Raw genomic sequence first — 7,702 nt, 5'->3', positions numbered from 1 at the left:
TGGAAGCAATCATTTGCTTCAAAATATTGGAGTAGGCCTCCTAAAAGACCCTGCCTTAATGGGTACTATTGCCCTACCGCCTCTGAGTAATCTGGCGGAAGTGGCCACAGTGGAAACCTGCAATATGAAATCTTCTATATCTAATGGATTCAGAAGATTCCTAAACATTTTTTCAGCATGTATCATTGCCATTTTAGAAATATTGTAGCAATCAATTTTCTTGGCTTGGGGGGCAAACCCAAATCAACTCTCATCGAGTGTTTGGATAGATAGGTCTAAGGAATATGGCAACTCTTCAGATCCTTGGTCGCATGTACATTCTACAGACGAAGGAATCATTCAATCAATGATGATAGGAGAGGCACCATGGGAAGATTACCCCCATCGCTCCCATCTTCCGGATTACCACGAAGATTATTCCAGCAACCTTAATCATCCTTCAGTTTTTGATTTTCTATCAAATACTGTAAGTACGGTGGGTTTTGAGGATGGTTCTTATCTCGTGTTGGCCTCGTTAAAAAATGAAACAAGGAGTCATGAGGATAGTTCTTTTACTGTGTCAACCTCATTAAAAAATGAAACAAATCCCTTTCCAAATGTCAAAGGTAAACCTTCATTCCAACCACCGAGTTGAATGCAATGAAGCTTGGGGGGCATGCACCTCGAGTTGCGTTATTATGTTGGGGGCATGAAAACTTACCACGAGCAGTGTTACTGCAGGGTTCAAGCTCGTTAAAAAATAAACCCACCACGAGCAGTTTTTATGTGGAGTTCAAGCTCGTTAAAAATTAAACATAAGCAATGAGCAATGTTTCCCCCAGAGTTTAAGCTCATTTATTAAAAAATAAACCAATTTCCAGTAAATGACCATCGTGAATGCATTATCATCAAACTTTGAGCCTTGGTCGTGTTCTCATCATCACCTCCACTCTGTTTTGGTCGATCATTCACCTCCATTTGATTGTTTACCCTTTTTCAGGAATAGCTATGAAGAGTGATCCTGTTAGCCATCCTTGTGACATTGCCATGATTGGAAAATTCCAAACCTTACTTGGAATCAACTGCTACCCAAAATTATCACTCATTCCTCAAAAACGAGTCTCCTTTAATCTCTTTTCATCTAACTCATAAAATATGAAAATATTGCCGAGCGATTGGCCTCTCCAGCTCGTTAAAGTGACCGGAAGTGCTATCTCTCCTTTAGATTTTAATCTTTTTGGACCTGAGGTATTATTACACAAAAAGATCGAGCACTTGTTTTGTTCGGCTCGTTAAAATTATCGAAAATTCATCCCTTTTCTATTATTTTATACTTTTTCGGACTTAAGGGATTATATGACGAAAAAGGATTGTTGAAGTTTTCCTTACGTCCCTTTTAGACTCTCTAAAATTTAAAAGGACCGAGTTATCTTTGTTGTTAAACTCGTTAAAACCGAATAGCGACGAACTTGTCCATACCAACAAGAATGAGTTTCACTATCTCTAGGCTCGTTAAAACATAGCGATGGGTTTGCCCGAAGGGCATATTATAGAACAAGCATATGTTATCCTCCTCAAGCTTGACAAAGATAAAGAGGTACTGGTCAGCAATCACTGGGAAAAAATTGGGAAGAAAACTTGAAGAAACTTTATTGGTAGCAAGTCACTCTTGAACATGAAACTTTCACTCCGCATCTGAGTCGGGTTGGGTTGTTCCATTCACTGGTCATATCACCATTGGTCCATCACACCATCCACATTTGGGGTTAACGCTACCAATCCATCATGTCAGAGTTGCCGATATGTTCAAGAGAAGTCGCTCAGAGAATTCACCTGTGTCTCATCCACTGCAATACATTTACGCTCCATTATTTCGTGACCACCACCCTGAACCTTATATCATCAGATCGTTTTCACCTCCATTAAAATCATTTGCTCCATTCCATATTGTAGATGTGGAATTCATTAAGGCCCTCCTATGACGGATCGCTTCTTTTCGACATCAGCTCATTATCCAGGAAGTCGATCTAGGAACAACCCATTCAATACTTTGAAGCTTGCATGCCTCAATGGCAAGTTTCTCACTTCTGACAACAGGTTTACATCAATGGCCTTCGACCGAAAGATTTTGCATGGTGTTCGACACCAAGTCCCTTTTTCACACCATGCGAATTGTATTGTCGTACCTTGAGGGTCATCATCATTATCGGTGATTCCTCTCACGCCTGTTAACAGCTTACATCACTAGCTGGTAATCAGGCGATGTCTTTCCATGTTCGACTCCAGAACATCTCTCACATGGATTGACTTGTACTTTGAGTGAAGATCGAATGAGATTGAAGACCTCGGATCTAGTTCATCCAACTGGGCTGCAATACATATTCAGGAAAATAAAGACATTAAATGTACATCATGGCTGCACAGATAATCATCCAATCTAAGGGATGATGGCTCTACCAGAATCATCAGTCTGCACATAGACGATTGTCTATCTCATGTACATGAAAATGAATTTATAAAGCTGAGCATGGGAATGCCCGCCTCAGCTAGATCATGAAAATATTATGAAGGTAATGTATTGTATTGTATCTTATTACAGGTCGCCTTCCAGCTTGAAAAAACTTCAGATCCTCATGATAAAGCATTTCACCCGACATCAAAAGATTAAAGACCTCATGCTTTAGGGGGAAACTGTTGTAGACATTTTTGGGCACTGCAACCCCAATCATATATGTCCATAAACCAAGGGCTCCTAAGTCCCTAAAAGTGTTGTTCCAACCCCTAAAAGAACAAGGTCAGCTGATTACATCATCTCCCAAAAGTTCTCCATGAAAAACTACTCAGAAATGGTCAAAACTGGACCATACTGATTGCTCAGTGCTGAGGGTGAGATGCATCCCACCTAAATGCACATGGGAGGTGTGATGCATACTAAAAATTCCTTCTATAGGGTGCGATGGATGAGAATAGACCAGTGGCGAAGACAGTTTGCGAGGTGGATGATCATGGAATCTTCCAGAAACTTCTCCTGTGACACTTGCCTCTTAGAATCGCCCAAGGATGAGTAAGAGATCAATGAGATCTCCAAGTGGAATCAAGAACTATCAGAGAGAAGACACTAATCAAAAACCCAGAGCTGACTCACACCTCTGCAAATAGCTATATATAGATATCTCATCCCAAAGATCCAGATGTTGGAGGCTGGAAATTTGTATCTTGTAAGGAAGTGCTGCTGGTTTCTTGGTGTAACATCATAGTGTTGGATGATCTAAGCTTTTCATGAGGTGAAGAAGGGCTTTCTTGCTGAGAAGATGATGCTGGGTCAAAACAATTGGTTGTAATCCTCTTTGCTATTCTTGATTATTAATAAAGTTATTCAAGTTTTCCTCCACATTCTTGTATGATTGATGATATATGCATTTGTGTGGTCAATATATATCTGGTCCTATATTTTTTATGATAGTAGATCTCTGTTCTTGGATAGTGTTATGCTGCTTTGATTCTACAGGTGCTCTTTGAAGCTGGGTAGGCGAGGAAGTGAGTGGCAAAGATCTACCAGAAGGGAGAGGAATCAAACAAGGAACCAAGCACAAGACAGAGGTTGGTCTCCTTCATTCCCCTCTTATCTACTTCTTATAAAGGAAAAGGAAAGTGGTTTTAGTTTGTTTGTTTCTAAGGTAGCTACCAGCCTTAGTGGGACTAGCAGCTCTGCATAGACACTAGATTTCCCGATAACATCAATGAAGGCTCGATGTTGTGAAATCTAAAAATTAGTTGAGAATGACATTCACTCTTGCTGCAAATTGGAGCTAATGTGTGAGTGGAATTAAGATGCCTATAACATATAGGAGGAAGAGAGAGGTGATGGATATACATAAAAATATCAAGGGTGAGACTATCCCACACCAACACAATGATAGGGACCTTTGGGAATAGGTAAAGGTTTGAATGCAAGAGGGCAAGGAGGATTCAGATTAGGAAGAGTGCCAATAATTTGATATAATTGTGGTAAACCAGAGAATCTAGTGAGATACTGTCCAAATCCCTGCATTAATTTTGCCTACTACAAACAAATCGAACATTCCATGGAGTATTTCCCACAATTACTGGAAAAATGGTAAGAGAATAATGGAACAAAAGTGTATATGGTTACAACAAAAGCCCACAAAGACAAACCACAAGTGTGTGCAATGACCAAAGGTGGGACTAGGACAAGCATGGACACAATGAAACCTCCATAACAATCTCATCAATGGGTGTGGAAATCTACCAAACCCCACTCGAGGTTTGACCCTACTAAGGAGAAGTAGGCATATAAATAATTGAGGAGGGACTTGTTAGCTATAGAATTTGGAGCAACGATCTTGGAGAGATAGTCATAGGGGCCACTAATATATGATGCTTTATCGATCTTCGATGAAACTTAGCTTGAGGTGATGCTAGGGGAGGTAAGCCCCATCACAAATTTCTTGAGGAGTTGTTTAAATTTGATGATAAATGAATAAGAAATGGAGGGATTGTGTCAAATGATTGACCGCTATGTGCAAGAAACCACTGAGCATGCAACATAGGATAGTAAAGATAACTCTATGTAGGTACCTCCAAAGACAGTATATAAGGTTTTGCACTGAAGGTACACCAATAGGGAATTTAGATTAAATGCCCAAAAAATGGACCATTCTAGATAGAGGGTTCGATGTTAATATATTTCCAAACAAGACCCAAGGATGGATTGGTAAGCATAAGATTGTATTGTTTCTGGTCCATTTATGCTTTTCTAATCAAAATAGGATATTCCCAATTGGGAGGTTATTGGAGGTGGAAGTGAATATTGAGGGAGTAAAGAGTCTGGTAGACTTTAAAGCTATTGAAATTGTGGAAAACATAAACCATTTCTTAACATTACTAGGTATTGATGGGGCATTCGATAAATAGGCAATCATTAGTTTGAAGAAGAGGAAAATGATTTTTGAAGTCAAAGATCTATTGGTCATCACATAATTAGACCATAAAGAGGGGAATCGGTATGTCAAAATGATGATTGAGGACCTCGATGTAGTTGACCTCAATAATATTTATTACATCAGAGCTCAAATTGAGGATTATTGCAACCCAAATTCCAATGGTATAATGAAATAGTGAAGCATTAAATCTTTTTTATTGGACTTAGATGAGGCATTAGAGAATTTGAAGTAGCGCATCCACGAGGTTCCTACTAGAAGATGTGCTCGTTTTACTAGGTTTGTAAGACGGATTGGTATAGAAGTATGTTAACATTCATAATTTGATGGGTTGATATATGTAGTTAATTTTATCAAGGAGTTTGAAATATAGATTACAGACCATATTAGGTTTTCTATGTTAGATGTTTCTCTAAAGGAAACTCTCATGTGTTGGTGGGAAACACATAAGGCACACACAAATATGTGGTAACAAGGTAGGCACTTGCTGCGAATCAGGTTTGGGATGGATGTTGGGGAGTGTGCAGAATGATACACTGGTGAAGAGTCCCCAATTGATCATTTAGGATAGTACATCATAGAATGGATGGATAAATTTATTCCAGAGGTGGAGTGGGTGCACCATTTTGTGCACATGTTGAATGTTGTACCCTGGAATTAGTACAAAAAGCTACAACTATGATGAGGTACAACTGACTGGGAAGAGATGGTAGACATTTTTGTATTAACCTTTCATTTTGAGTCAGAGGATCCACTCATAGATGAAGCTCTGCACAATATCAAAGAAAATATCTTCACACCAAAACACTAGCCTATAGTAAAGGAAGTGTAATTGTGCATTTCACCAAAATCGCCAAACTACTAGGAAGTTGGCATAATGGTATAACATCATAACAGAAGTTGAACATGAAAAATATAATCAAGATCTCAATATCTTAGAGATTGAGGGGGAAAGATAGGTGAATGAACCACAAACAGACTCCACTGCTAGATTAAACGATGCCAAAAGAAACATGCAAGATAAATATTAGAATTGAGGAAAAACCCAAGTTCGTGGTGATCAAAGATTACTAGGAAAAATAAAATGTTGAAAATATCTTCTATCTACTACCCAAATATTGATATTTGTTCTCCAATGTTTTTGCAGAGATGAAGGAGGTAATAGGCAAGCTAGGGGAGATGAGAATCACTTTGAAGCTAGGCACATAACTAGTTCATTAAATACCATATCGCCTCAATCCCATTTACAAGAAGAAAGTGAGGGAGGAGATCAACATTGTGTTGAAAGAAGGTATGATTAAGCTTATCGAAGAGTCAGAGTGGCTCAATCCCACAGTGTTGTAGTTGAAGGAAACAAGAAAAAATCAAATATATGTTGATTTAAGGAAGTTGAATGATTCCTGTGTCCATGATTCATTCCCCACCCTATTTACAAATGAGGTCTTAGAGAATGTTGGAGGGAAAGAAGCATATTAATTCACAAATGGGTTCTTGGGATATCACCAAATCAAATTTCTACGGAGGAATGTCAAAAGACCACATTTTCTACAAAGTCGGGCTTGTTTTAGTACATTGTCATGTCGTTCAGATTAAATAATGTACTAGTAGTATTTTCCTGCATGGTAGTGGAAGAATTTAAATAACTCATTCATAAGTTTTTGGAAGTTTACCTCAATGCTTTGGTTTTGATGTATGACAATAGGTTTTTGAAACAACTTGGGAAATTCCAAATGCACTAGTTGGGTCCCCATGTTGTTCACTATGTCACAAAGTCAAGGGAAGTTTAGTTGGAGAAGTTAAATGGAGATCCCTTTGATGAACTTGTAAATGGGAGCAAGATAAAGGTGTAAATAGACAACTGATCCTTGGCCCAATGATGAAATGTATATAGAGTCAAAAAAGAAATTATTTGTAATGTTATTTGTGTTTATAGGTAGAAGCCTTGAAGTAAAAATTGTGGGAAGCAATGTGACAAACCTGGCGAAGAGAAAATATCTAGAAAATAAAATGTTTCCTATCATAGTAAAGGGTTGGCTTACCATGAGCTAAGCCACATCACAGTAAGAGAACCAATAATTTAATGTGTATGCGATACCAATGAATAATATTAGTATGGAATACAATTAGCAATTGATAATGGTAACGGAGAATGAAAAAGTATAGAAGACAATGCCGGAAACAATGTGTGCTACCCACATAAGCTACACACCATGGCACCTTAATGAAAAAAAAAGGTAATAAAGTTAATTGAAGAAAATATGATCTATATCAGAAGGTTTCTTAGAAAGGATGCTGACATGAATTACAACCTAGCGGGAACCTCAAGAGACATTCTTGGATGTCGGTACACAACATGTGAAGTTCAAAAAAGTTATGGTGGGGTATGACCATGATCGCCTGATAGTTAATACAACTAGAGATGAACACCATGCACATAATTCTTCAATATTTATTTTGATTTTAGTTTTATTTTCACACATTTTTCAAGTGTTGAGGATAGAGAGTCGATCTAACATCAAGAGCTGACTGTATTTTAGAGCGCAGATTGTGAATTGCAGAACCCATTTCTTGATTTTCAAACCATTTTCATAAAGACAGCCTTCTTAGTTACAAATAAGCATAGAATGAAGACCATTGTTAGGATGCTTCTTCCCCTAGTTCCAATAGACACGACTACATGTGTGCTTGTAACAATAATCAAGGTTGAGATTACTGTGCACTAAGCCAAGGAAACATACTGGAAATTTGTGGCCAAGATTATG

This window comes from Pinus tabuliformis, chromosome 3_2 (genome assembly GCF_031772625.1).
Source record: "Pinus tabuliformis cultivar Carrire ecotype Pingquan chromosome 3_2, CPIR1, whole genome shotgun sequence".
NCBI classification, from domain to species: Eukaryota; Viridiplantae; Streptophyta; class Pinopsida; order Pinales; family Pinaceae; genus Pinus; species Pinus tabuliformis.
Note: the sequence above shows the minus strand (reverse complement) of the source record.